This window comes from Dipodomys spectabilis, unplaced genomic scaffold, assembly GCF_019054845.1.
Source record: "Dipodomys spectabilis isolate Male_0828 unplaced genomic scaffold, ASM1905484v1 ptg000234l, whole genome shotgun sequence".
NCBI classification, from domain to species: domain Eukaryota; kingdom Metazoa; phylum Chordata; class Mammalia; order Rodentia; family Heteromyidae; genus Dipodomys; species Dipodomys spectabilis.
Window position 1 is genome coordinate 15,120,845 of NW_024870911.1, and position 23,362 is coordinate 15,144,206.

At 39.6% G+C, this 23,362-nt stretch overlaps 1 protein-coding gene across 1 annotated transcript in view; it reads right to left on the reverse strand.

The window, feature by feature from the left end:
- Nucleotides 1–1,224, reverse strand: part of Slc16a7 (solute carrier family 16 member 7) — a 144,292-nt gene extending 143,068 nt beyond the window's left edge. Inside the window, exon 1 of the mRNA XM_042698675.1 lies at nucleotides 1,103–1,224. The gene's annotated coding sequence lies outside the window, so the exon portion shown is untranslated. The remainder of the gene's footprint in view (nucleotides 1–1,102) is intronic.
- Between the last annotated feature and the right edge of the window lie 22,138 nt (nucleotides 1,225–23,362).

Here is a 23,362-nt window from a genome sequence, read left to right on the forward strand (position 1 = left end):
TCTGTGTGTGTGTGTGTGTGTTTGTGTGTGTGTGTGTGAGAGAGAGAGAGAGAGAGAGAGAGTATAATTTTCCTGAAAGAAAAAAAAATCACAAAATTCCTTCCCTGGTCCTACCCAGAAAAAAAAAAGTGGCCTTAGAAAGATTTAAGGAGCTGAAGTAGAAAAGGGACGAAAAGGTGAGATGCGATATAAAATCTTCAGAGCAAAGAGACAGTTCACACGTGAGCAGGCTCTCAGCTACTGGCACTACCTGACCAGGACCAATGGCCCAAGTGTGACGCAGAGAACCTAGAAGCCCTGCATAAGCCCTGCCAGTGCAGGCCCTTCCCGGCTTCACCGGGTCCCCACAACCCTTTGCCTCCACCCTAGGCCTTGCCCGCGTCCACCTTTCTGCCTGCCTCCCCCTCCACCCAGCTGCCTAGGGACCAAAACAGAAGGAAGACAACACCCAAGTGTTTCATCCTCTCCTTCCTTCCAGCCTCTTGAATCATCTGCTAAAAAAGAGAAAAAAGAAAAAACCCAAAGCAAAACAGTTTCCTACACTCCCTCTCGCGCCAACCCCGTCTCCACCCACTGCGCTAAGGACCCCACCCCAGAGTGGGGTCCCGGGTGAGATGCTGGGGAAGGGTCATTGGGGACATTCCTGGTGGGGGCCAGGGGACAGCAGCGCACAGCAGCACCTTGTGAAGCGCCCAGTTGAGAGCGCGGGCAGCTGTTGGCCTATGGACCATGTCAAGGTTCGGGCCCCACTGGGGACCCCACAGGTCCACCACCCGGGCGCGCGCTCCCCGCCGCCCCCGCCCCAGCCCCTGCGTCTCCCGCGCCCCTGTCCGCGCGCACACGCGGCCCGGGCCAGCAGCACTCCGGGCGGCTGCAGCGATGGGGTGGATTTTTTCTGTGTCTATATAAGGGCGCATTTGCAAAGCGTGCGACAGCAGCCCGTTGTGTCACGGCTGCTCGTTATTCGTCCACCACACCAGTGAGGTTCTTCTGGCAGCCCGGATCAAGGACGCCTTGCACACTTTTCTCTTCTCCTCCTCCTCTTCTCCCCTCCTCCCTCCCCCATCCCGATCCTCCCGGGGGGGGGGGGTGTTCAATTTACCTGATTCTGGCACCGGGTGGGCGCCGCAGTTCTCCACTTCCTGCCCCCCCTCGCCCAGCGCTGCAGCCGGTTCACCACGCTGTCACCCGGTGAATGGAATTATTTATTTATTTATGTCCCCTGACGTGTCCTCGCCCGCTGCAGCCCGAGGAGGAGGAGGAGGAGGAGGAGGTGAAGGGAGAGGAGGGGGAGGGGGAGGAGGAGGAGGAGGACGCGGGGTGAGGCGGAATGAAGAACGCGTTCGGGTGCCCCGGAGCGCGCGCTGGGCCAGGGGTGCAGGAAGGAGGACCGCGGGGCTGGGCGTGGGCTAGGCGCGGGCTGGGCTCGGGCTTGGAGGGGGGTGGGGGTGGGGCCGCTACGGGGAGGGGAGGGTGGGTGAGAGGAGACAGACTGAGCATGCTCCGAGCCGCTGTCAATGCTAGAGGCGCTTTCTCAAGGATGGCTTGTGGCACTCCACTTCGGATTTTAGTTTTGACCCGGAGAGATCTCCGGTTCCCCATTGGCCCTGACACGTTTGGTTTTGTTTTGTGTTTTGTTTTGTTTTGTTTTGCAAAAGTCTTTGGCGCCTAACTTGGGAGGCAGGTGAGGGGTAGCTTCAGCTTGCCTCGTTGAGCAACCTCTGGAAGAGAGACTCTGGGCAGAAAGCAGAGGAACGAGAAAATCCTCATTAGGAGCTCATTGATAGAAAGGGTTGAGAGGTTTATTGACTTAAGGACTTTTGAGGGGGAGTCAGGGCTTGGAGCCGGGTGAAAGGGGGCGGTGGAGACTTCTCAGCCACCTCTTACCCAGATAAAGATAAACTTACTAAGAAGAAAGGCACACAGAACAGCCCTTGAAAGGAAAAGAAGAAATAAGAAGAAAAAAAGGAAGTCATGGTGAATAGTTGCCTTTAATATTAGTTGCTCCAATTATTTAATTCTCCAAGAAGAGATCCAGTTATTTGGCCACAAATAATACTACTGAGGAAAATGGTCTTTCCCTCCGTTTACTGGTTTGGTTTCTTTCCCTGTCTAAACTCCACTTGTTGGGGAAGTTGGAAAGAGGAAGGGCTGAAAATAAACATGTAAGCACATATATTTTTAAAATTTCTTTAACTTGAATTGCTACTTAGAGATAAAGAAACTGCCCAGAAGAATAACTGGAGGTTTGCAATTGAGAACTTGGCTTTATACTTTGTTTTCTGGCAGTGTGAAGGACTGAACTTAGTATTTTGTACTTGCTAGGCCCACACTCTGACACAGAGCTACAGAACTTGTTTTAAGAATTTGTAGTACAGTTTTCTACTAAGATAGATACTCATGGTTATTAATATATTTTAGATTGGAGATTGACATAGAGGTATAAAAACCACTTGGGAAGTTCACATCATCTTGTTTTGCCAAAACTAGACCATGGACAGGCACAAAGCTTTAAAGTTCAGTATCAGAAGCTGCAAAATAGAAATGATGTCAACTTTTTATCGTTTTCCTAAGATGTAAGTCAGATGACACATGAAGGGACTGGAAGATGTTAAGAGAGTGTGACGAGTTTGCATATCTATAGCAATATGCTTAGACTTAATGGTTCACTTCGTTTATTTAAGCACTTCAAATACCATCCAGACCAATGACTAACTCCGGGGCCTAAGCCTCCTAAGCATGCCCCATACCCAGGGAAGCTCAAATGGCAGGTCACTTGGTCCAGAGGTCTAGGAAAGTCTATTGAGTGTGTCCTCAGGGCTGCTCTGAGCCACTAAGGGAAAAGTGGCCACTTTGCTGGGTCTCTACTGCCCTGGGTTTTTGTATGCTTTTTTGTATGTTTTGGGCTGGCCCTTCGTTTCTGGCTATGTCTGATTGCCAGGGTTGTCTTTGGGGACAGCTGTGCTTCTGGTCAAGGTCTGGTTATGGATGAGGGCATGGCTGGTTTGGTGATGGCTCTGCACCTTCCCTGGGTACGTTCTTATCTACCCATTCCATAATTCTAGCTTCTAACTCCTGACTCCTCATTTAACCTTTCACATTATTTCACAGCACACGTACATTCAGTATATTTCTATTTAATAGCCTACCATATCAATAACACATCATGTCTGTATTTCATAGCACACTACGTCATTATACAGTATGTCAGTTTTTAATAGCACACTATGCCAGTACACACTATATTAGCATTCAATAACACACTAGATCAGTACACACCATGTTCATATTCAATAACATACCATGCCAGTACACACCATATTAATGTTCAATAGCACAATATGCTAGTATACACTATGTTAGCACATAATGTCAGTATTCAATCATATTCACTACAGAGAGGAAGCAATGTTGGTTATTAATAACTTCAAAATGTTTGGAACAAAGATGTGTTCTGAAAACCAAAAATCTAGGGCAGAATAGTCTTTAAAGAGCTGTAGTGTTTAATCCTAAAACCTGCAAATATTTATATAACACATACTAAGTATTTGAAAAGGAGAGACTGTCTAACCATGATTATAAACATTTCATCTTAAGGTTAAAACAAGGATGATAAACTTTGGATGAAGCAACCTAAAGACACACTTCAAGGTCACAAACTTGAGCATTGACCATTGACATATTGTTTCAGCTCAGGTGTAATTTTTCTATCCTTTCCAAAAAGGAAGAAGAACAAAGATGATACATGTCCTGAATTTCCACCCTTTGCCTTTTCCCTTCTTTTTTAATTTTTCTTTTATGCCGCTCTCCTTTTTAGAACAATCTTTGTTCTTGGCCTATAGTTATCCATCACTTCTGACAGTGTTAAGCCATACTTTAGCAAGTTTGCTTTTTTTGTGTATGTGCCAGTTCCGGGGCTTGAACCTGGCCTGAGTGCTGTCACCTGAGTTTCTTTTTGCTCAAGGCTAGCACTCTACCACTTGAGCCACAGTGCCACTTCTGGATTTTTTGAGTAGTTTATTGGAGATAAGAGTCTCAAGGACTTTCCTGCCCAGGCTGGCTTTGAACAAATTTGAAAAAAATTTCTCCTAGATATCTACCCATAAAATGAAACAATAATAGGAGAAAAAAAAAGAATGGGATATAGCTCCCTTTTCAGAGACTCATAGTCCACAAATCCTAAGTCGAAAATCCTAAGTGCCAGTATAGCCAGAGCCTTCTCCCCAGCTTACCTCACATTCACGAATCAGAGATACAATTTCTTCTCATATCTTTCTGTCAATTCTCATTCTTTAAACTTCAATCTATATCAAACTTCTCTAAATCTTTCACCCCCTTTAGGGCCAGCAACTGGATCATCAGTTTGGTAGCATTTCAGGGACTCCTTATTAACTCATGAAGATTGATTCTAACTTCCTTTATAAAATAGTTTCTCATAAAATACAGTTTATGCCTCAGTTTGGATTGTGATTTTTTTTTGGCTTCACAATATTCTTTTACCAGAGAAAATATTTTATCTGCTTTGTCAATCTTTTAGGTTATTTGAAAACAAAGATGGTTTGAGCACCAGTGGCTCACACCTGTAATCCTAGCTATTTAGGTGGTAGAGATCAGGAGGGTCGTGATTCTAGATCATCCTAGGCAAAAAGTGTGAGGGTGGTGGGTATCTGTCAGCATAGCTACTGTTGGAAACACAAACAAGCAGATCAAATTCCTGATCCCAACAAAAACTGAGACCTCTTCTCAAAAATAACCAGAATCCAGGCTTGTGGCTGACCCCTGTGGTCCTAACTACTAAGAAGACTGAGAGCTGATGATTGAGGTTCAAAGCCAGATGAAGTAGGAAAATCCATGTGATTTTTATCTTTAGTTAACTATCAAAAAGCTGGAAGAAGAACTGTAACTCAAGTAATCAAGTGATAATGCTAAAGCCTTGAGCACAAAAGCTCAGGGTCAGCACTTAGGCCCTGAGTTCAAACTCCAGAACCAATACACACACACACACACACACACACACACACACACACACACACACACACACACACACACACACAGAGAGAGAGAGAGAGAGAGAGAGAGAGAGAGAGAGAGAAGAGAACAGCAGGGTTTGAGGCATGGCTCAGGTGGTAGAACACTTGTTTTGCAAGTGTGAAGTCCACTATTCCCCACCCCCATCCCCAAATAAAATAAAATAAGAATCTTCTCTGAAATCTTCTAGTACCCAGCACAAATTCTGACTAATAGAAAGATAATAATGTAAGGTCCACTCCTGGATGGGGAGCAGACTCCACCCTCCTCACAGCAAAGTCTCCACTCAGTACCTGCGTTACCTAGGCAACTGGCACACCTGGAAGAGATCACATCTGCATCTGCTGAGGTCACATCTGAATTTGATGTGGCCACACCTTTCTCCGCCCATACCCTAGATAAGGCCTAGCCCAGGCCCTGATGCTCTTTCTCAGCTCTTTCCTTCTCTTCTCTTTCCCAGCTCTCTTAGCTCCTTTTCCCAGCTCTCTCTCTTTCCCTGCTCTCTTTCCCAGCTCTCTGTCTTTCCCACCTCTTTCCCAGCTCTTTCCTACCTCTTTTCCCAGCTCTCTCTCTTTCTCAGGTCTTTCCCAGGCCTTTCCCAGCCTTGTGGAGTGCCAACCTGGCCTGGTCCCGGCAGGTCTACTGAATAAACTTACCCCTTACCTGAATACCACATGCGTGGTGCTGTTCTTACTTGGCTACCTCTTTTTAAAAACTTAACAAATAATGGCTGGTTCTTGGTGCTCACAAAATCCATTGTCCATATCGCTCCTTATTCCTTGACTTCCTTCCCACTTATATTGGAAGCTTGTATTTTTACTTCCCTTTAAAAAAAAAATGGGTCGTGGGGCTTGAACTGTGGGCCTGGATGCTGTCCTCGAACTCTTTGGCTCAAGGAGAGTGGTCTACCACTTAAGCCACACCACCACTTCCAGAAGCTTGTGTTTTTCTAAGTACTAGAATATGAGTTGACATGGCTTATAATTTTTAGGTAATGGTTGTTGAGGCTTCCTGGACTTACTTCTGCCTCTCTTCCTTGCAGTACTGTATTTCTGATGGAGTAGTGACAAAATGGAATTGCTTGAAGAAAAACCAGTTAGCTTGTGTAAGAGGAAAATGCTGAAATTTTACTCTTTATTTATCATGAAAGCATATTCTGAACAATACAGTCTTTAATAAGATTTTAAATAATGATGGCATAAAACCCCAATGACATGTTACATTTTTGTCAATGCTTTAAAATGCTCTTGAGACCAAAACTAAATAGATAACGCTCATGACCTCCAAACTCACATAGTAGCCTTTGCATAGCAATACACCACAAGACCAGAGTAAGCTTGCCTATGTGTAAACTGCACACAATAGATTTGTTTTCACTGAGGACAAAAGGTTCAATGTCCTAATATTCCTATCTACCAGAGTGGGAACAAATGTATACCTACCGTCCAGTGGCTGCCCACTGCGATGGAGATTGGGGCTGACTAGCAGCTGTGAATGTGATTGCTCTGACATGCTTTCGTCGACTGCACAAAGAAGCAATGGCATCTGGGCACTGCTGCTGCCTTTACATTTTCAGCACATCTGCGTGGATTACTTTGGAAATATCGCCTGTGGAAGCCTCACATAGGATTGGGGGGAATGCAAATCCAGTGTGGTTTTATAATGCATTAAAAAGACTAAGCCAATGGCATTGAACATGGCTGTAGGCTATGCTTGTCAATTAAAATTATACAATAGCAAAAGTAGGTGTGTGTGTGTGAGAGAGAGAGAGAGAGAGAGAGCAAGAGAGAAAAAGAAAGGGGGGGCAGGGCGGTGTCCTGGGGCTTGAACTCAGAGCCTAGGTGCTGTCCTTGAGCTTTTGTGCTCAAAGGAGAATTCTACCACTTGAGCCACACAACGACTTAGGAGCTTTGGGGGATTAATTGGAGATAAGAGTCTCAAGGACTTTCCTGCCAGGGCTGGCTTCAAACTGCAGTCCTCAGATCTCAGTCTCCTGAGTAGACAGAATTACAGACCTGAGCCACTGGATCATGGAACAAGTGATTTGTTGTTGTTGTTGTTGTTGTTGAAAGAAATAACTTTTAAAGCCCCCCAAATAGCTCAATGGATTATGTATTAATCCCCTCATCTTTTTCTAACTTTGTATTTCATTTATTATTATGTATAAACTAAGCTGAAAGGGTGCTAGTCTTGTATACATGATTCATCTGAATATTCTGATTATTCTGAAAGCCCAGAGAAACTTGGATTTAAAGTTTTCATCATATACTATAAACTTTTCAGACAGAGTCCTTCTAACCAGCTGTCTTAAGAGTATTTAATACTTAGTGAGTGGCACTGAATGAATCTATGATTGAATAAAGTATCTAGGAACCTGGGTGGCTTTAGTACCTTTTACTGTACATATGGTCTAGGGAAGGCAGTCTCTTTACTTTGCAGTCCTTTAATTTGAGTCCATTAAGAATTTGCTTTACTTTCTAAAGTCCTATAATACCTACAAGTACTCATGTACTTCAATTAAAAAAATTATATAGATTTTTTGCACTGTTAAACCCCTATTAAATATGCTTTCTGAAAATATTAAAAGTATTTTTGATAATTAACTTTACTTCTCCTACTTTGCAAAACAATACAAATTGAGATGATTGATGAAATGTGACTAAAATTTATCTGCTTAGATTCTAATCTTTGTGTAACTTGCCACAGGCCTACAATGTCCTTGGAGGGTTAGCTACTGCATTCACTAACATAATACCTTGTAAGTCACAAGAGAGTTTCCTGACAAATACACTCACCTGCACATTTCTTGGTTAGTTACGTTTTTGGCAACAGTTGCTTTGTTTCCTTGTTTAAAGTTGTCACTTTACACAGTTTTTTTTTCTCCAGCTTTCTATCTGCCAGGATTTTTGTCCTCTTCATAATGCAAGTTAATTTCTTAATACTACTTAATTTTTATGGGAATTTAATGATGGCGATGGCTAAGTATGCCTTGCTTTGATTTAGTTTCATGGTATACTCTCTATGAGTTCTATAACAAGTATAATGTGTGTTTCAGGTTTCTTGGTTTGTGCCTTTGTTCTTTGAAGCTGAGATTTGAACTGGAGCCTAACAATGGTAGCCACTTTCAGTACTTGCATTTTGTTTGTATTTTCTTAAATTATCGGAACTTCGTTGGTCAAAATAGGCCTAGCATTGTGGCATTTAAAGGCAGTTTGGGAATATTTGTCTTTATTGAGTGGCATTCATTGATCTGACTTTTTTTTTTAAGTTAAAAAATGCCCATTTATTATTTCACAGATTAGAAGTCTGGAGAGAGCCTAGATGATTCTCTGCTCAGGAGACTATCACAATCAAACGAGGTATTTCCTAAAATGAATTCTCATCTGGAGCTTAGAGTCTATGTTCAAGATTGCTAAGCCTGTCAGTAAAATTTATTTCCTTGTAAGACTGAGAGTCCTGTTTTGTTGTTGTTGTTTATATTTGGGGGGGTTGTTTTTGTTTTGTTTTGTTTTGTTATTGCCATCTATGGCAAATTTTTTCTGCTAGTTCCTGGAGGCTACATGTAAGTTTCATTCCCACAAACCCCTCAGAACATGGCAGCTGACTTCTTCAAAGCTAGGAAGAGAATGTTACTGTTATCATCAGTGATGCAGTCTGGTCTGCCACACTCCCAGCCATAATAATAACTGCACCGTCTTAACATGTCCACAAGTCCCAGAGCCTGTCACCCAAGGATGGTGAATCATACCAATAATGATCTACATACCCATAATGGTCTACATCATATACGCCAAGCCTTTGTACATGATTCATAATTAGACTCTCCTCCCACAATAGAATACAGATGAAATTCTGATGCTAATGAGAATCTCATTCTGGCACAGTTGCAATTTTCATAGTTGCTTAATTAAACTCATGCTAGTTTTATGAGGCTCAGGGTTCATTTCTGTGATATCAACATTTTCATTTTCAGTTTGCTACCTGAAAATTCATATCTCCATTTTTTCATTAGGCTTGTCCACAACGAAGAATGATCACTGATCTGGTTTTCCTCATCATAAATGTGTTGGTTTACCCTATTGCGGATGCTAAATAAGGAGTGTTTTATGTCCTATTTTGTATTTGACTTCTTTGGAACTACGTGTCTTTTTAAAAATTGTTTGTGGATTGTAGGTAAGGAACAGTAGATTGTTCCTTTCATTGTTGGGTAGTATTTAATGACTGAAAATACCTACCACCATGTTACAATTCACAACTTGATGTATATTTAGATGCTAGTATCAACATCTGTGATTAATTTTATGTGCATAGTTTAAAACTTTGATTTTTTTAATACACAAAACCTATGGGATTTATTACTTAAAAAGCAATATAATTTCTGAAATAATTATAAAATTAGGCATCTCTATGGATGAATTTAGGCCTAATTGTCCATTTCAGTAATACAATAGTTTGGCACCAAAAAGCTACAAAAATGTTTAAACCTTACTTTCTTCATAAGTAATACAAACTACTTTGGCCATTATGAAGGATTGAAAAGATAATATAAATGAAATTGCTTTGTAAATTATGAAGCTCAATAGAAATAAAAGATGACATTATTATATATAACATATGTACATATTTAGGAAATGGAATAGCCCATCAGAAATAAAATAAAGTAATGAAAGCTTATTTCATTCATCATCTAAAGAGACAAATCGAGTAACTGGAAAAAATCCAGAAATAGCTTTCTTCAGGAAAATTAATCACTTCATTGCATCGTACTTCAAATATCCTTATTAAAATAAGATAGATCTCTCTGGTTGACTATAAGAAGAACAATTTATCATTTAGGAGCTATAGATACAGTTGTTGAGTAATGGAAAGAAAATATCATCTCCTGTCACTCAATCATTGTCGAATGAATTTCTTCCCCATAACCAAGAGATAATTTTATCTCTTTTCCACTCAAGTATATAGGATTTTCAAAGGTTATCCCTCTTTTTATTTGAAGGACTTTGTTTTCACCTTCCTTTCTGCTGCAGTTACTATTTTGGTATAAACAGAACCATAGCAGTACACACCAACCACAGTCTTATCAAGCTCATTGGTTTTGTTTGCTGAACAGGAATTACTGGTCTGTCCTACAACCCCTGCAGCCCCAGCTGGAAAGACTAGAAAACAAGAACACAACTGAATACTTCTTCAATCACAGGTCTACTTGAGCAAGTGTAATGCAGGCCTAGGTTCCCCTGCGTGTCCTTGTTCTGTTTCCCACTGAAGAAAAAAAAACTTCTCTACTTTTGAGGCTCATTTGATTAGATTAGATTGGTGCCAAATGGACAATCTCCTGCCTTTAACCCTAGATCCTTAAGCTCCTTTTTGTTCCCTAACAACATAGTCACAGGCTTTACGGATCAAGGTATGAACACCTTGGGGAACATGTTCTACCTACTATAAAGGAAGATAAATTATGTTCTACCTCTAGATGGGGACTGGCAGGGATAGATGGTTGAAAACAGAATGGGAAATGTGAACACTTTTAAAAAACATGACTTGCTACATTGTCTTAGTCTAGTTTTGGTTATTTTAACAGAAATACTTGAGGCTGGGTATTTATAAAGAAAAGAAGTTAAAGTCAACCACTGGCTGTTCATTTATATAATCACAGATCATTAGAAGACTGAGACTGGAAGGACTGTAATTCAAGGCTAGCCTTAGAGTAGTACTTGCAAATCTCCTTTCCAACAAATTACTGCATACAGTGGGACACACACACACACACACACACACACACACACACACACACACACACAATCTTAGCTACCATGGAATGCCTAAAATAAACAGATTGTGGCTCAGGTATATACCTGGGCAAGAAGTGATATTCTAGCTAAAAAATACCAAAACAAAAGATAGCTGAGGTTAGAAGTTCCTGAATTCAAACTCTAGTACTGGGGAAAAGATAGAGAAGGGATGAGGGAGAGAGAGTAGAAGGGAAAGAAGGAAATCAGGTACACAATCATAGAGATTCAAAAAGATCTGCTAACTGCTAAAAAGAGTCTTCCAATGACATCACGGTGAGTGCCTGGAGAGATTACATGACCAGAAGCTGAAGAGATTCAGGGGCCAGAGTTGTTCTTTTAATTAATTGCTTTCATAAGAATTAACTGGGGTCCTATGTCAACTACTTTAACTACTTCTAAGGACAATGCCTCCCCAAAACACAAACAAATATCTGTCCCCAGACCCAGATCATAAAGGTTCCCTACCACACTGAGAACAAACTTCCAACATACCAATCTCTCAGGGACAGCTCAAGCTATATCTATGTTATAGCACTCTGTCCACCTCAGCTCTTTTCCTGTTCTACTTCCTCTAATTAGAAACCAGTACTAGAATGATCATAGAAACATCCAGCCTAACAAGTGGACTCTCTTATATTTTCCACCAGGAAAATCAGATCTGCAGTTCAGGATGAGCAACAGGCAGTTTGTTATTTGTTGTAGGTATCTTGTTTGGGTTATATTTCCTGTATTTGGAAATCGTATGCCATGTGGCAGGCACAGCTGTGATTCTCCATACCCCTCTGAAAGGACTTCCAGGCCAATTACAATGTGGTTAGCTGGCAGCCTCCACACGTCAGCAACATTAAGTTCTGCTTTAGCTACCAGAAGTCATATGTGATACCAGCTCCTTCCGCAGAGTGCTTGCATTTGACAATGAGAGAAAAAGAGTAACAAGCAGAGACAGAAAGGAAGTTTTACTTGGAGGAATTGGCTGACACACGGTAAGTAGCTAGAAAATCTGAAATAGACAGAGGCAAGCTATCATTCTTAAGTCTGAAGGCAGCATTCTAGAGGCAGAATTCCATCTTCCCCAAGAGATCTCAGTTATGTCAGTTTAATATCCACAGATGATTGGTTGATACTCAAAGTCTACTGAGAAAAATATTGGTCACACCTAAAATATACCTTCACAACAACTCCTAGACTAGTATTTGACTGAACAACTGGTACCATCTAATTGACACATAAAATAAGCCATCACATTGATTTAAGCAATGCAGAAATAACTGAACCGACAATCATAGATGGTGAAGGAAAAACATTAAAAAACAATCTCAGGATGTGACGCTATAGGAATACACACACACACACATACACACACACACACACACACACACACACACACAGTCACAAAAAAAAAATTATAACAGCCAGGCGACGGTGGCTCACGCCTGTAATCCTAGCTACTCAGGAGGCTGAGATCTGAGGATCATGGTTCAAAGCCAGCCCGGGCAGGAAAGTCTGTGAAACTCTTATCTCCAATAAACCACCAGAAAACCAGAAGTGGCGCTGTAGCTCAAGCAGTAGAGGGCTTGCCTTGAGCTGAAGAGTGCAGGGACAGCGCCCAGGCCCAGAGTTCAAGCCCCACGACCAACAAAAAATAAAAAATTATAACATAATTATAATCTACAGGGAGCCTTATAAAGCACGGCATTTAACAAAGCCATTAGGAATGTGCTGTCCAGAGAGGCAAACATTCAATGTATATCCTACAAAATTAAGAAGAGTGAGGGTAAGGAATAGGTAGGGGAGAAATGCATTGTATTCAAAAGTGCTTTGTTAAATGGCAATGCCTTGTACAACTGCTTAAAGATCGTAAAAACAAATTTTTTTTAAAAAAAAAAAAGAGAGGGAGAAGCATTATTAAGATGTTCACAGTGACCATCCTCCTTGGTTCAGAAGTGGTTGGTACCCACCATGGCTGGCTGACAAGGCTGCTGAAGCCCTGGGCCAATGTATTTCAGGAATAGCACCCATTGGAAATTAGGACCCTGCAACTATGGAGATGTCCAAGAAGCTTGCAAATCCTTGGAGGAATCATCAAGAGCGTTATTGAGATGATCAGTGTGACATGAAATGCTGAAGGACCAATGAGAAGCTGGCAAGGATGCTACTCATCTTGAACCAGCAAAAGGTGGATTATTGGGAGGTGAGGCAGAAGCAATCACTTCATTATAAAACTATCATAAAGTCCTAGCATCCAATCCTACACCAGGTTTTGTTTTTTCATTGTGGTTTCTTTTTTAATTGGGGGATGGGCAGTCCCGAGGCTTGAACTCAGGGCCTGAGTGCTAGCCCTACGGCTCCTTGTGGGCAAAGCTAGTACTCTACCACTTGAGCCACAGAGCCACTTCTGGCTTTATCTAAGTAGTTTATTAGAGGTAAGAGTTACATGGAATTCTATGCTTCCATCAGAAAGAATGATACCACCCATTTGAAAGGAAATGGAAGGATTTGGAAAAAATCATATTAAATGAAGTAAGCCAGACCCAGAGAAACATAGGTCCCATGGTTTCCCTTATTTGCAATAATTAGTATACGTGTAGGATACTCTTAGCAGATGAGTAAAATAGTACAATAGCTTTGTGCATATGACTACATAAGATGATGCTAAGGGAAATGAACTCCAAGATATGGACACAAGAGGTTTTTCTTTGCTGTTGTTGTTTTTAATGTACCATGTGATTTTTTTGGATTTCTTTTGTATATTCTTCCCCCATGGTATATCACCTATTATCATTGTATTTTATTTTGGTACCCTGCTATTGTATATATATTTATTTGAATTAGAGAAGGGAAGGGGAACAACAGAATAGTGAAACAAAGGACAAGGGGGAACCAATGTAATAGCGATGATCTGTATAACTTGGGGGAAAAGGTTGGAGGGTGAGGAAGTAGGAGAAAAATGAGAGAAGGGGTAACAAGTTTGATAAGGAATGTACTTATTACCTTACTTATGTAGCTGTAACCCTTGACAATAAAATAAAATAAAATAAAAGTCACATGGACTTCCCTGCCCTCACTGGCTTTGAATCCTAATTCTCAGATCTCAGCCTCCTGAGTAGCGAGGGTAACAGGCATGAGTTACCAGTGCCCAGCCTATGACAGTTTTTTGAAGTAGACCACTTTCATTACAGTGGTTGATGTTTCCTAGGAATCACAGTTCTGCAAAACCATTAAGCTAGGTGTCAGTGGCTCATGCCTGTAATTCAAGTTTGGGAAAACTTTGAGCAGAAGAGTCATGGTACCAGCCCATCCTGGCCAGGAGAGTCAACTAAGCTCCATGTCAGTAGAAGAAGCTGGGGACTGGGAGATAGGGGTGCCTTTCAATCTACATATTATGAGAAAATTAAAACAATACGAGAAATCAGACCCAGTCTTAAAAATAATGAGTGTAAGCCACATGAGCTGTCTCAAGCCTATAATGCTAGCTACTCCGAAGGCTGAGATCTGAGGTTCGTGGTCCAAAGCCAGCCCAGGAGGAAAGTTCATGAGATCCTTGTCTCCCATTAATCACTGAAAACCTAGAAGTAGAGCTGTGGTTCAAGTAATAGAGTACTAGCCTTGAAAAAGAAAACTCAGGGACCACTGTCCCAGGCCCTGAGTTCAAGCCCATGGAACAGCACAAATAATTAGTATATAAATGATGATGGTGATGATGATGATGATGGTGGTTGTGGTGATAAGAAGTTCAGAAAAGGACTGAAGCTCAGGGGTAGAGTACTTGCCTAACAAGTACAAGACTCTAAATTCAAAACACAAAACTGCCAACAAAATCACGATAACAATTCTTAAATAATTTTCATAATCTTTTCCCACAAGACCCTACATCCACTTAAGACAGAGAATATATATCTGTATTGTAATCACTAATGAACAGAGTGTATAAGTGAGTTAACCTTGACACCTAGAAATTCAATGTGTTAACCATGCTCTTTGCAGAGTTTGGGCACATGGATTCTAAGTACTTATGCCCAAAGCCACTTCCATGAGTCCCCTGTGAGAGTGGGCCTACTCAGTGTCAATTTCCTCTCTGAGATGAAGACACCACTATCTGAATTGTCTTGGACTGCTACAACAGAACACTACAGATTGACTGGCGAAACCAACAAGCATTTACTTCACATAGTTCTACAGGCTTCAAGTTCAAGACCTGGGCGCCAGCTCGGTGAGGTTTTTGCTGAGGGCCTGCATTTTACATTACCGGTAGTCATCTTCTTACATATCCACACCTTATCAACATGGAGGAGCTCTGGTTTCTGCCTACAAAAGCACTAATCCCAAGCCATCTTCTCACCTAATTCCAAATATGTTTCTATGACCCCCCCACCTCTACATAACCATCAACGTTGAGGGGTAGGATTACAACGCAGGGATTTTGAGGGGACAGTGGTATGCAATCACTATCAACTGTATAGCATTGGAAACTCCTACAGTAGAAACCTGGTCCTTCAAGCAAAAGATATCATAGTGGGAAGGCCAAGGCAAAGCCTTTGAAACTGGCAAACCCTCTTTAGCCTTGATACTGGAACATATAGAATATATAAAACATATAGAATCCATAAAACAAGTATCTAGTCACCAGGGCCTCGGGCATCAGGTCCACACCACCAAGTAAGCCACTAAGGTCAGGCAAGACAGTATTTGAAGGAAAGGGAAATTTAAAAAGCATAGTTGAGAGCCAGGCACTGCTGGCTCATGCCTGTAATCTTAGTTACTTAGGAGGCTGAGATCTGAGGATCGTGGTTTGAAGCCAGCCCTGGCAGAAAAGTTCCTGTGAGACTCTTATCTCTAATCAACCACTCCAAAACTGTTAAGTGATGCTGTGGCTCAAGTGGTAGAGCCCTAGCCTTGAGCACAAAGAGGCTCAGGGACAGCACCCTAGCCCTGAATTCAAGTCCCACAACCTGGGGGGGGGGGGGGAATAAATAAAGCATAGTGGAGGACAAAGATAGCTAAGAGTTTGAGCTATGGCATCAGGCAGGACTGCAGTTCCAAGAGCTATTGATTATCTCAATAGGTTTCCATGCTTTTCAGAAAGACAGGCCTACCAGGGTCCACCCCTGAAAACTGTTTACTGAGCATCCACAGAGAAACAGATGCCAATATGGCGGTAGACTGGAAGGGGTAACACTCAGCTTCTCTTCCGGGAAAGTCTGGCTGTAGGAAATGCCACTTGCAGACAACACATCCTCCACTGTTGGCCTAGCAAATTGCTTCGCCTGCATCCAGCTGCTGAATGAGGCAGGGGTAATTACTGGCCTGGTAATTTTGTCCCAGTGCTGGACATCTTAGGCAGCTTGGGTTTGGGGAGGACAACGGATGCACGTGAACTGATGGACCTCTGGCACAGTTGGACCTCTGCCTCAACCCAGCCCTACCTACTCTTTCTCTAATAAACACCTGGCCCACTAAACCAGGGCCATTGTTTATTTCTGAGGGAACCACCCCGTGAGAAGCCCTTTTAGGCGGTGCTCTTTTATCTTCGTCTTTGGATCCACATCGAAGACACAGAACCGCAGGAAGTTCCTGCACATGAAGTATGCACAGTAGCGTTAAGCCAGCAGTAAACTACAATGAAAGGAACACCAAGGTGAGCGCATAGTTCTCATACTCTTTCCCCTTTCTAAACACCGAGTCTTCTCTAAGTTCAGGCATGGTACTTTAACTTTTTTTTAGAAATGGGCTAAATCTCTCACGTGTGTTTTTCTGCTTTCAGTAGCTTGCTCACCTTTCTAAGGGAATCCTGTTGATTTAAAATACGTTATTCGGGCTTTGTGAAGTATACTTCACTTGAACAATTCACCAAAATCGCCAAAATTCTTACAAATTGTGACCAATTTGATCCATCTCCTCCACCACAACCACAACCAAGAGATCAGTTCATTACCTCTACCTTCAGCCTGTGGCAGCCCTGATTTAGAATTTTTTTTTACTTTTTTGAACCTCATAGCTGTTCTAAAAACAAAAACAAACTAAGAAAAAACAAAAATAAAAAAACAAAACAAAACATAAAACCTGCGTAGCTTTGTTTCTTTCTTTTGTATTGCTTTTTACAATCATAACTAGTACCTTACACAGATTCTTAATTTAGTGGCATTAGAGTAATCCTCAGGAAATCACACTTTGGCAAGTCCTGGAGTACCTTCCATTCACCAGAGGTGAGTGTCTTCCCTCAGATGATGTGCTAATCTAGCTGCTTCTTTGCCTGGTTCTGGGCCTTACCTCCTGCCTTTTCCAATCAGTCAAGCTAGCTCCGTCTTTCTCAGAGTTCATTGCTCTAAGGTTCTCAAACATTCCCCATGTAAAAACTGTAAACCAGAGAGAAGCTCCAGGACTCATGAACTCAAATGAGTTTATGTTTCAACTCTAGTATTTCAGCGTTTATCACCTACTTTTCTCCCTGTAAGTTTTATATTGAAATGGGCTTACGGCCTCAATATATTGTACGTCCATTTAACAGGATATATATTTGCTACTAGAACTTTTGTTAAAATGTTATCAATGATGGAAAAGATTATTTTTGGACAGTAGATATTAGTCCTAATTCATTCTCTCATGAATCTTCACTGGGATGTTTACAATAACCTTCTCAATGATTTCCTTATCCTACTTCTGATCTTATTCTTCCTTCAGTATGTTACTCTTTGTAAGAAAGGGTTTCAGGGTTATCTGCCTGTGAAACATTTCCAGTGAAAGCAAAGACTGAAAAGTGAACATGTACATATCACCAACTTCCATCAATATGCTATATAATAGGTCCTTTGGATTTAGCTCTTATCATATCTAAATATAGTCATAAGCTAGCCCTTGATAATCACTCTTCTACTTTTTTATATGGTGATGACAGTTAGTGATGATAATATTCTTAGGAATGCTAAGAAAGTGGATATAAAAGAATCCTACCATAAAAATGATAACTGTGTAAAGTGATGTATATATGCTGAATAACATACTCAGTGATGTGTGTGTGTGGGGGGGGGTGTTTTCAAGGCATCATGGTGAACATAATATGTATATACATTTTTTATTTACAAATTTTAAAATAAGTACATTAGAAAAAAAGGCAAAGGCTATGTATAAACTATATTAGACTCTGGTATGGCATATAAAGCAAGATTCATATTTATTTAAAGTACTGGATCCATTTCCCACTGTGAAATACAATGGCAATTCTTCTGGGAAATCCTTTCAAGACATTAATATACACCCATGTTTGCTTTTCAACTATAGCAACACTTTGTAGTTCATGTGATGTTTTCCAATCTAGCCTACATTGTAATAGAGGAGGGTGGTTTTGAAAAAAAGGCAGTCATGTGCTATTTTACCTTTTGATAGTCTGAGAAAAGAGATCAGGTATGCAGCATTATTTACTTTAGTGGATCAAAACATCTTTACTATTTTTTGTTTTCCTCAGGAGAACCCAAGGAGAACAATGGACAATGTCTATGATGTAAGGATAGATTAAAAATATCCCCTACCTGTTTTTTTTTGGGGGAGAGGAATGTTACTAAGAAGGTCATATTGATAATTAGTTCATAGTTCCAATTGATTTGCTTCAGTATTTATTTCTAGTATTTCTTATTTAAATTTCTATCTTGAAAATATTCAGTGGTTTTGAATTATCATTCTCTTTCCAGGTAGAAATATTGTAATATTGTGTGTAAATTCTCCAATAAGGTTGTTCCCATGTCTTCCTTATCTGCTATTACTCCCCACGGTATAACCCCTGTTTTTACTGTATTTGATGTCCATCTAATTTAGGGAGGGGAAGGGAAAAAACAGAATATTTAAATAGGGATACAGGTTGACCCATTGTAACAATGGGTCAAGACACTGTGTTGAAAAATGAAGTTTACAATTTAGGCGTGGAGGGGGGGAGGGTAGTTGTGGAGGTGGGAGGGAAGGGATGGTAGGGGAAAAACAAAGGAGGAGGCAACAATGCTAGATCAGAAATGTACTCATTACCTTGCTCATGTAACTGTAACTCCTCTGTACAGTATTTTCACAATTAAAAAAACTTATTAAAAAAAGAATTACCTCATGAGTATCATTTGATAGGCACAAAATAAAATACTAGGTAGTAATTGACTGTCGTTCCTTACAAGTTAAAACTTGAAATAGGTGATTAAGTAGTTATTTTACACAAAAGTAGACATATTTTACTGCAATTACATTTGAAGGTGCTTCTGTGAATTTAAGTAAGTATGGCCTCTTCTACTTTTTTATTTTTACTAGTCAGGTCGATCTGTAATCTCAATAATGGAATCAATGACTGCACAAATATATATTGAAATTTTATTAGATAGAGCAAATAATAGAAACAGCAGTTATTTTATCAGTACTCGTTAGGTGTTGGGAGTTGTGTTAAAACTTGAATGTACATTATCTCTTTTTACATTCATAACAAACTCAGGACTTTTCTTCCAATTTGTATGTTAGGAGACTGACACACACCGATTTTAAATGTCATGCTAATGTCACACAACCAATCAGTATTGTTGAGTCAAGATACCAGATTGCAAGCATCTTGATGTTAATGACAACACTGTAAGACTAGGTTCCTCGGTTGTAGGCATGGAGATGAATGAGAACCGTTTATTGAATGATGTTAGATATGTTTATTTTAATTATGTTTCTTTGTCTTTGCTTGTCATCTTCTTCTTCTTCCTGTTATTATTATTATTATTATTATTATATTTTGTGCCAGTACTGGAGCTTGGACTCAGGGTCTGGGCTCTGTTCCTGAGTTCTTTTGTTCAAGGTTAGTACTCCACCACTTGAGCCTACAGCTTTATTTCTGGCATTTTTGGTGGTTATCTGGAGATAAGAGTTTCAAAGACTTTCCTGCCTGGGGTAGCATGGAACTGTGATGCTGGAATCTCAAGGGATTTAGTGGCTAAGAGCCATCAGTGTCCAGCAGCACAATTAATGGTTAATATCTTCTAAAGTAGCTTGGACTTAAAATATTTCAACGTAGCTTCAACAGCTTAAATTTAATATGAGAGAATGTCTATGATTTCATGAATGTCAGAGCTATAGGTATCATCATGATTTACTGGTTTAAAAACAATGCTAAATTCAGTCAGGGGTTAGAGAAAGTAGTGGCTGGTAGATTTTATCTATGGGACCTGGTTTAACAATTCCTGCTTCTAAGCATAATCAATCTACATCAAGCAATGAGTGTGTTCCATTAATAAATATTTATTGTACTGTTGTGAGGATTGAAGCCTATGATTGGTTCTTGAGAAATTTGTATTCTGGTGGAGACAGATATGTTAAGAAAACATAAAACTAGATATTAAAACTATAACTATTAAAAATTCTCTAAATGACAAGTGGAAGAATTATGGAGTAGTAGAGAATAATAAGTAGGCAACTGTACTGCACATCCAGTCTTGCTTGTTAAGCAAGAAACTTTGGCAGTATCCTGGACAACAAAATTATTCACAGACTAGTGATAAAAATGATAATGATGATGGTGATGTGTAAGTACATGGGAAGATGAGGTTGAGAGTGTGGCAGAAGAATAAGCAGCCAAGGAATCATTCAAGACTGTATTTGTGGTACTGCATGAGAAGTAAGGCTGTGTACCAAAATCAGTCTGTTAAGAGATTTTCGCTTAATGGAAAAGATATTCACTCTTTTTTTGTAAATAGAAAGTTGAGGTTTTAAGTGAAAATATCCAGTATGCAACTGCAACTGATGTTACTGAAAGGAGAAAAGAAAGAAAGAAAGGAAGAAAGGAAGAAAGGAAGAAAGAAAGAAAGAGGAAAGAAAGTCAGACCTTGATACACATTGAATTTTTATTACTAGAAAGCATGAGGTTACCAAAGTAGGAAATAGAAGTTAAGCAAATATGGAGGCATGGAATAAATTAGCATCTAAAGGGCAAGAATGGAAAGAAACTCTACACAAGTAACTCCTGGGGGTGGAGGGAAATGGAGATGGGTGCGTTGGAATAGAAAGTAGTTTTACCTTGGCCCCTCACTTCCACTTCTATCCTCACTCAGAGTTCTCACTTTCATTTATAAAATAACTACTTTGTTTATATTGTGCATACATAAAATGGCTTACTCATTCCTGAAACAAGTGACACATTCCATCTCTCTTCTCTATTTTCTTGTTTGTTTTACTACTATTCATTTGCTTGAACTCAAGGGCCTGGCACTCTCATTTGGTATTTTCCATTAAAGCTGACACTTTACCACTTGAATCATAGCATTACTTCCAGCTTTTTGGTAGTTAATCGTTGCTAGGAGTCTCATCATCTTTTCTACCTGGGCTGGCTTAAATCACAATGATCAGATATCAGTCTCCTGAGTAGCACGGATTATAGATATGAGCCACCAATACCTAGCTATGACATTTCTGTTTCTTAACTGCATGATATATAAAAATAAAATACTATGATTTTTTTTCTTCAAAAAGAAGATAGCTATAAAGATTGTTCTCTTACTACACTGTTTTTGTTCTTGTTGTTTGGTTTTTGTTCTGGGTGGCTAGCTTTTGCTTCCAAATACTTTTCCTTCCAAGTGCAGTTTGTGAAATCATGATTCCCTACTCTTCATTTTCATTGTTCATTACAAATAACATTGTCCTAAATGGTTTTTTTTCTAGTTGTTGCTTTTTTATCTCTCATTCTATTTCTTAATGAATAATCCTTCTCCATTACTGAAGGTGAATTATCTTGTGTTCACGAGCAATAGATGCTCCAGAATGTTCTTGAATACTTTGTATTATAAATAGATGAATATTAACATATTAATCTGATTAAGATTGGAAAAACAAAATTAAAAGTCCACATGTTGAGACTTATAAGATTTATCTATGATATCTTAAGGATGTATGCAATGTTTATTTAAATAATTTATCTTTTTGGATCTCACAATCTCATTTGAAATCTTTAGAATATAACTTGTAATTTTTTCTTTCTTTCTTTTCTTTTTTTGTGCTAGTCCTAGGGCCTGAACTCAGGACCTGGTACTATCCCTGAACATTTTTGGCTCAAAGATAGCACTCTACCACTTGAGCCACAGTTCCACTTTTTTAGTGGTTAATTGGAAATAAGAGTCACATGGACTTTCCTGCCCAGATTGGCTTCAAACCACAATACTCAGGTCTCAGCCTCCTGAGTAGCTAGGATTACAGGCATGAGTCATCGGTACCCAGTTAATATCATCACTTTATATACAACAAGAGGAACATACATAAATATAAAGCAATTGATTCAGACAGTTCTACTGAAAGATGATCCTAGAACTAGAGTTCAGACTCTATAAATGGTAGCCCTTGAATTTTGTCACACTGGGAAGAGAATAAACTCTACAAAGGAAATAAATATTTCCTAACATTTCCTTGATATTTAATTTTGACATATCCATCTAAATTACAATTGAAAAGATGCAAACTATTACTTTCTGATAGTTAAATAAACCAGGGACCTCTCCCAATATGTTGTCAAGTAGTCTTTAGTGGTTCATGGAAAAACAGCAATCTCAGAGGAAAATAAGTTGCTGACTTTTTATCAAAGTTAAATCAACTTAACCGTTATTAAGCATATAGAGTGCAGCTTATATTAACCTATATCTTGCCAAGGTTGGATTTAAGAAATATGCTTATGGGAAATAGAATATTAGGGGTATGGCTTGAAGAGAAGTTATTGTAAGTGGAATCTTAAACTTGCTTTCTCTGACAGTTTACATCTTTCTCATCCACAGACTGACAGCTTTATGAATATTTCTCCTGGAAAAATGTAATTCAATTGGAAGTTTTTGAATTAGAGAAACTGAATTTTTCCAAGTAATTCTTTATATTGCATCAAATTTTTATGTGGTTATATTTTTATTACATAAAATAAATAAATCTGAGTTTCTGAATGTCAACATGAATCAATTTATAAATGTCTAATAATAGCTACCACTATATTCAAGATAGTCTAAATGGATTTTTATATCCTAGTCTCTGTTAATGCATACTTATTTCCCAATAAAAATTACTCAATAAAAGCTCATGCATTCACTGTAATAAAACCTACATTGAACACCTATTAAACCAGATCCTTTTGCAATACTGTTACTGTTTCCATTCATCTGGAGGGAAAAAATCAAACAAATAATATACCTAACTATTTGGTGGACTACATAGATGACTTACTTTTTAGCAGGTGGCATGTGGTACTGATTCTTCTTTGCTTAAGGAAAACACAACCTATTGTAGAACATTACTATAGTTTCTACGGGAAAACTGTTGCTTAACCTCCATAATAAAAAAAATGTAAAGCAAATGTATGTTAAAATAGAATTGCTGTTTAAAGATTTCAACATTGTCATCTCATCAATTTCTTTTTGTGTGTATGCTTGTAAAGTGGCTAAAATTTGGAGCCTTGCATTCTTGCTTGGCTTTATTTTTCCACTCGTAACTGGTTCTCTACTGATTGAGCCACAACTCCACATCCAATGTCTATTGATTAATTGAAGATAAGAGTCTTATGGACTTTAGTA